We start from the raw sequence: 8,023 nt of genomic DNA, 5'->3' as shown, positions 1-8,023 counted from the left end.
GTGCCCGGCATGTGTGTGAGTGGTTGCAGGTGAGGGGGTGTGGAAACAGGACTCCTCCTCCGTAAGAGGACAGCGATTAATGAGGAGCCAACCGGTGTCTAATCCCCTGCAAGCGACTATCTCCTGCCGGCTACAAGAGTTGTCTCAGCCTGGCAGTGTGTGGCTGGCATATCTCATGACCAGTCCTCGGCACATGAGAGATTTGTTTGTTCTGTGATAGATTTGTCCAAGCTTGTGCTCCTTGTGGGTTTGCTGTAACCAGACACGAATTGGGCTAGGTTTAGGACAGGGGACTGATTCTCCACTTACTTCCAGTTATATTGTTTGTTAGCCTCAGTAGGCTTAGGGGTGCTATTTCCTTTGTATTTTGGTTCTCGTTTTCCACCTTTACGGTAGGCCTCATTTAGGAGAGTTTTAATTCGTTTTGTTTTGGTGTGTGATCCTGGTAAGCTCTCCTTTTTAAGAGTATTCTTTTGGTTATGTTTATTTCATTTGTTTGAAAAGAACCCAACTGCTCTTTTGTTTGTTTTTTTTTGTTACTTCCTTACCCCTAGCGAGCTGGGTCGTAACACTTCCAAGATCCTTCTCCCCTTTCTTGTGTCCTTCCTTTTGATCCCTCTCTCTGTTTTTTTCTCCATTCCAGATTTCGGTAACGCTTTATATTACGGTCCTTGTAATAAGCATTAATAAGACCTTTGTAAGTTCTTATAAGATGCTTATTAACATTATTATTTGTTTATAAGGCTGTATGAGTTTTTAATAACGTCATTGTAATAGTTAATACAAGACTAAAAGGAAGTTATAAGAACTTAGTTTACAAGTTATATGGTCTTATAAGGTGCTTAACAACCTTAGTATGTGTTAATAAGACTCTACAAGCTTTAATAAACTTCAAACTTCAAACTTTATTTATATATATGGCACTTTTCATACTTAAAAAGCAACACAAAGTGCCTCACAGAGGCTAAAAACGACAGAGAAGAAAACCCAGCCCTCCCGCCCCCATAACTACATACAGAAACACACACACAGACACACACGCACACGCACACGCACCCATACGGATAAGATAAGTAGTAAGCCACCTTTGGGGGGCCATCCACACTGAGAGGGCCCGAGACCACCCCGACCCAGGCAGACAGAAGGCCCCACACCAAGGTGCGGAGGCCTCCAGCCATCCAGGCCAGAGCCGTCCCCTCAGCAGCGCCCCCATCAGTAGGCCAGAAGCAGTTCCCAGTGAGGGGGGCCCCCATGAGGAAACGCTTGACCTAAAAACCAAGGACTCCCATGAGGAAACACTGGAGCTAAAAACCAAGGGACTAAGACACAAACATAAAATTAAATAAAATGAGTAAATGAAATAAATAGCAATTAAACATGTCGTTAAAACATGCAACTAAAATAACAAAGATAGACATGCTAAGAAGCATGATTAAAGGAATAAGATAAATCAAACAAATCAATTGAAAGCCTGAATAAAAAGGTGGGTCTTGAGCCTCTTTTTAAAAACATCAACAGTCTCTGCGGCACTGAGGCTCTCCGGCAGGCTGTTCCACAATCGGGGTCCATAATAACTAAAGGCCGCCTCCCCGTGTGTTTTAGTTCTTACTTTTGGTATGGTTAAGAGGCCAGTACCGGAGGACCTCAGGGTCCGCGAGGGTTGGTAGGGTAACATTAGTCAGATAAATAAGAAGGCGCAAGACCATTAAGACATTTAAAAACTAATAAAAGAACCTTAAAATCTATCCTGAAATGCACGGGGAGCCAATGCAGCGATTTTAAAACTGGCGTAATGTGCTCCTGCCCTCTGGTCCTCGTCAGCACTCGTGCGGCTGAATTCTGTAGCAATTGAAGGTTGGAGATACTCTTTTTAGGAAGACCAGAGAGCAGGGCATTACAGTAATCTAAGCGACAGCATGCATCAGCACCTCTGTGCTGGCCTGAGAGAGAAACGGGCGAACTCTGGCTATATTCTTGAGATGGTAAAAACCTATCTTTGTTATGTTTTTGATGTGTGGAATAAAAGTAAGCTCAGAGTCAAAAATCACGCCCAGATTTTTTACACAATGTGTTGGTTTAAGATCTTGTAGTTTAGGTAAAAGTTTCTCTCTCTGGCCTTCAGGACCAATGACTAAGACCTCTGTTTTGTCCTGGTTGAGCTGAAGGAAATTTTCTGCCATCCATGACTTTATGTCTAAAATGCAGTTAAAAAGAGCATCAATTGGCCCTGTGTCATCAGGAGACACGGCAATGTACAGTTGCGTATCAACAGCATAACTATGGAAGCTGATGCCGTGCCTCCTGATGACGTCCCCTAGGGGTAGCATGTACAGATTAAAAAGAGTTGGACCTAAAATTGACCCCTGGGGAACCCCACACTTGATCTCATGGGTTCCTGAGGAACATGTATCCCAACTTACAAAGAAGTGTCGGTCAGTGAGGTATGAGACGAACCAGTTAAAAGCAGTACCTGAGAGGCCGACCAGGTGCCTCAGCCTGTCTAATAAAATGCGATGGTCTACTGTATCGAAGGCAGCGGTTAGATCCAGTAGTACCAAGACTGTGAGCTTGTGGTTATCCAAGTTGGACCTGATATCGTTTAAAATCTTTAAAAGGGCTGTCTCGGTACTGTGGTTCATCCTAAAACCAGACTGATGCCTTTCTAAAATGTTATTTTTGTTTAAAAAGTCATTTACTTGGTTAAAAACAAGTTTTTCTAAAATTTTACTTAAAAAAGGTAAGTTGGATACAGGTCGGTAGTTATTCAAAATGTTGGGGTCTAAATTGCTCTTCTTCAGAAGGGGCTTCACCACCGCCGTTTTAAAGGAGGTGGGGAAGACACCCGTCTGAAGAGAGCAATTCACCATGTATAACAGCTGTTCCTCAAAGAATCCATAGAGTGTTTTAAAAAACGGTGTGGGAATTGGATCTAAGAGGCAGGTTGTAGGGTTTACCTGGGAGAAAACTCGACCAAGTGTCCTCGCATCAACCAGGGCAAAACTCTCCAGTGTAGAACCTGTGATCCAGACGTGTTGGTAGTTAAAACCTGTTGAGATAAAAGACTGGATCTGATGTTATCAATTTTGTACCTGAAGTGGTCTGCAAAGTCTTCGCACAGGGTATTTGTTATTGTCATATAAGATCTGTTACAATTAGTGTTTGTTAAAAGATCAATGGTGGAGAAGAGAAATTTGGGATTATTTTTGTGGTCGGAGATTAGTTTTGCGAAGTGAGAGATTCTTGCCTGTTTAATAGTGCTATTGTAAGTTTTGAGGTGTTTTGACGTAAAACTTCATAGTGGACTGTCAGTTTTGATTTTCTCCATTTCCTTTCAGCACTCCTGCAGTTTCTTTTCAGTTGCTTGATTTCCTCGTTTCTCCACGGAGGTATAGGTTTTTTCTTAATTGTTTTTGTTAAAAGGGGAGCCACTGAGTCCAGCGTTGACTTCAAATTGCTGTTAAAATTGTCAACGATAAAATCACAGGGTGCTGGTAAAATCTCTGCAGGAGTGCTCTGTAAAATCTGGATAAAATTTGCAGCCACTTCAGGAGTTAGGTTGCGTTTCCTCACTGTTCTCACTGGAGCCTCCCGCTGATTAAAACTGGTGATGTTAAAAAACACACAATAGTGGTCAGACACAGCCAGATCCACAACAGAGGACACACCCACAGACAGGCCATAAGTTATGACCAGGTCCAGGGTGTGCCCCCTGTCATGGGTCGGCTGTGTAACGTGCTGTTTAAAATCCAGACAGTTTAAGAGGTTTAAAAATTCTCTGGATACTGGGTCCGAGCTGTTGTCTATGTGTAGATTAAAATCACCAGTTATTAAAATCCTGTTGTAGGTGGTGTGAATGATTGATAAGAATTCGGAGAATTCACTGATAAAACAGGATGAATACTTGGGTGGTCTGTAGACCGTTATGCAGAGAATAGGAGGGCTGCTAAAAACAAAGGCATGGTGCTCAAATGATGTAAAACTGTTAAAAGAGACTGCATTTGCACACATTGCAATTCTTATGATGGATGCAGTTCCGCCTCCTTTTTTGCCCCCCCTAGTAGAGAATAAAAAGTTAAAATTTGGTGGGGAAGCCTCAGTGAGAACAACAGGTGCATCGGTGCCAAGCCATGTCTCTGTAAGGAGAATGCCATCCAGCTTTTTGTCTAAAATCAAATCATTTATGATAAAAGATTTGTTTAAAAGAGAGCGCACATTCAACACAGCTAATTTAATATCTGTGCTGAACGTGCGCTTATCATGGTGTTTTAAAGGAATATTAAAAACAGTGCTGGATCTAAAAACATTCCTGGGTTTTAACTGTCTGTGGGAAGTGATGGTTCTAATGGAGTGAATGTCCTGGGTTTTTGGTGGTTGAGAGGTGGTTACTGATGTAAAGGTGTGTGTGGTGTGGGTGAAACATGTGGTGGGCGAGGGCCCGTGTGCGCGAGTTGTACCATTTAGTCAGGAGGTGGCTGAAGTGCAGGACCGGACGGTGAGATCGATGTTGACTGATAAAAGCCGTGAACCCTCCTGGTTGGGGTGGAGACTGTCCCATTTAAAAAGGCAAGGTCTGTTTAAAAACGCAATAAAATTGTCCACATACGGGATACTTTTACTCAGGCAGTATCCCTTCAGCCACAGGTGCAGCTGGCGAAGCCGGCTGGTGATGACGTCACCGTAGCGTGGTGGGGGAAGCGGGCCGGAGATAATTAGGCGCTTCCCCGTGTCCAACAGGCGGTCGATCAGAGACACAAAGTCCTCCTTCAGGACCTCAGACTGCTGGTTTTTTACGTCGTTGATGCCGGCCTCCAGGACCAGTGTGGAGGCCGGGCTGTGCTGCGCACACAGCTGAAGAGCGGCGGATGCAACCTCCGTGACGCGGGTTCCAGGGTGGCAGAAGGTCCGGCCGCCGAGCACTGCCACATGCCTGACCATGGAGGTCCCCACCACCAGCACCGAGGGGGGGGTGCGCTGCATCACTGGTTCCCTGGAGGTGCGGCGGGGGCAAGATGGAGCCTGCCGGTGTCGCGACGTGGTTGCTCCTGGCCGAGCTGGGGGGGAGGGACCATGCTGGACTGGCGGATCCCACTTCCTGGACTGGTGAGAGCCACGGACAGCTGGGTGGACAGGTCCTGGCGGCGAGTTGGATCGGGTACCGACGGGAGGGAAATCCTGCAGGCTCAGGATGTCGAGCCTGTTGTCCAGTGGCAGCTCCGGAGGTGGTGGAGGAGGAGATGGCTGGGCTCCAGCGCCCCGGTGCACCACCGACCAGGGTTGCCTTGGCCTGAGTGGAGTTGAGCTTACTGGACCCTCCCCGGTGAAGCAGTGCGACTCCGCGGGGCGAAGGCAGGAAGTGGAAGGTGCCGATGTCTTGGGCTTGGCTCCCTGTCGGTGCCAGCGGGACTCGGCCAGTGCTGGCGCCGGAGTTCCGGTGGTAATCGAGCCGGTCCACGGCAGGGTGGTGTTGTTCGTGGCCACCATGGACCGGTCACCAGCGCCGGATGCCCTCAGGTAGGTGATGTGTTTCGCCTGGGCCGTGGCGACAGTCGAGAAGTCCAGGAGGATTTTGTCCCTCTCCTTGAGGTCGGCCCGCAGACCGGAAATGCTCTCCCGTAGTTTGGAGAGGGTGGGAAGGCAGGACTCACACACCGCCATCATACCTGTAGCCGGTGACGTCTCTCGGTAATCCGCAGAACGATAACACGCCGGCAAAAACGGGCTGGTAACATCGACCAAGGTCCAGCAGATCCACTGCAGGAAAGATTTTTGGTCCAAAACACGATAATAATCCACGGAAAGATGTTTTCTCAGCCAGCGATGTTCCTCCGTTTGTCCTTACAACTTGTTTTTAAGACTGTAAAAGCCTTGTAAGAGACAATCCACGCATTATGTCATAATTTCTTGCTCATCTATAATCAGTTTACTAGGCACTTGTCAACAGTTAATTGTGCTTTTTGCAGCTACCGGATCTAAAGCGAGAACAATACCTTATTAAAGCTTATGAATATTTCATGACGTATTATTATGCCTTTAATAAACAGTTAACTATGCATTTTACAGCTACCTGATCTAAAGCAAGAACAAGACCTTATTTCGACTAATAAAGCTTATATTATGCATTAATTAATGGTCAGTAATGATTTTTCACAACTTCCCCATCTAGAATGAACACTACATGTGGTCAAGATGGTAATTAAAAAAAAACACACACACACAAAAGAAAAAAACACACACATTTCAACAGTGAAGCTCAAAATTGCTATTTAATTGCGAAGAAGTCATTTTAGAGGTCACTTTTGTTTGTTAAACAAAAATAAGGTGTCAGTCTGTAAGGTGCTGTAAAACTGAACTTGGATTTGTTTCATGAAATTCCATCAAACATTTCACAATTTACCATTTTCAACAGCAACCGCTATGGGCTTCATTATTTAGCCCAGGAACTCCCTAGCTGCTATCTATACATTCACCCTGTACATGTTAGCAACATCATGTAGTAGCCTACCAAGAAGCCCATCTTGGTGTTTCCTGCCTAGCCATTCAGTCCACTCAATAAGACAAAGATGATCTGAAAGTAAGGACTCTTGTTCCTTAATGCTACGCCAGGCTCGTTCGATATGCTGTGTGTGGGCACCTGTTTGGGGATCTACATACCACCTTGAATGGTTCACAGTCATATGATTATAGCCGAGTGCAGAAAGGGAACGATATGCGCGCCATTCATCACTAATGATATTTGATCCTATCCTGACATGATGAGCAATCAGTGGGACGAGGTCTTGTCGTCCTCTTCTGTCTACAAGGCGCAGCACTGGCTTTGCTCTCTTGCTCCTGTGCTGCTGCACGCCAAGCATCACGAAGACCCATTTTCTTCTTCTCCAAGTGCCACCCATTCTTCCTCTTCCATACTGTTGTGATGACCAATAAAGCAAAATACAAAAAGAAAGAAACAGAAATTACTCATAAAACTAACTTTCTGGGTTTACCTGTATTTACATTCACAAATTACATGATGGCAATCATCATTCTATCATTCATATGTGAACAAAACATTCATAACATTGTAAAAGGCTTATGGTACAAGTAACCAAAGGAATAAAAGGCGAACAGATTCTTAATTCTGTCTTGCCTACTTACCAGATGGTGTTTTAACTTTTACCAGTGCAAACCATTTAAAGCAAGGCTTTTATTGCAGTGCTACATACCTTTCTCTTGTGGTGGAAATGACTCTCATCAATTACTTGAGTACTCAACTACTTGTAACTTTTATAGTTTACATGCATGGCTGGTTTAATTTTGAAACGAACGAATCACTTGACAGTTCAACTGAACTGAGAAAGTGAACTGAGAAAGTGAACTGTGAAACGAACGAATCACTTGAGGACACAACACCGGCACTGCTGACAGTTCAACTGAACTGAGAAACGAACGAATCACTTGAGGGAGGGACCGCGCGCGCCGACTGCGCCGCGTCACCGACGCATGAATCACTCAGTGAACTACACTCTCCTGAATCATTTTCCTCTGAGGGATACACTTTCATGGCGACCGTTGTTCCCCGTTGTTTTAACAGATTTAGTTTCCAGATAAACAAACTTAAAACGTTAGGCTGGCAATAATGAGAAGAGAGTGAGACTCCGACTGTAGCAGGCACTAGGCAGGAGCGACGGAGGGAGATAGGGGTGTGTTATGTTCAAGTGTACCTCGGAGAAAACTAACTTTTTTTTAAACTCTGCTAAATTTGCCACCGCAACAACTCACGTACAGTAGGACACAGCATGTAACAAGTAGTGTATAAAACCCGCAGTTTGAGAAAATGCGTGACTGTCTGATCATCTCATTGCGACAATTTGTGAGGGAACGGTGCATATTCAGTGTGAATCCTTCACTGAATGTACTGTGGGGTATACGTTCAGTGAACGGATCGCTCACTGAGCCCAATTTGCCGAGTAGACCAGTTAAATAGCATACCACAGGACACTTAAAACATCATGATTTATAAACAAGTTTTATATTTACAAATGTG

General features: G+C 44.9%; 1 pseudogene; it reads right to left on the bottom strand.

The window, feature by feature from the left end:
- Nucleotides 1–1,459: 1,459 nt before the first annotated feature.
- Nucleotides 1,460–5,655, bottom strand: LOC143331318 (uncharacterized; annotated as a pseudogene).
- Nucleotides 5,656–8,023: the final 2,368 nt, after the last annotated feature.

This window comes from Chaetodon auriga, chromosome 14 (genome assembly GCF_051107435.1).
Source record: "Chaetodon auriga isolate fChaAug3 chromosome 14, fChaAug3.hap1, whole genome shotgun sequence".
NCBI classification, from domain to species: domain Eukaryota; kingdom Metazoa; phylum Chordata; class Actinopteri; order Chaetodontiformes; family Chaetodontidae; genus Chaetodon; species Chaetodon auriga.
This window is presented reverse-complemented; position numbering and strand designations above follow the sequence as displayed.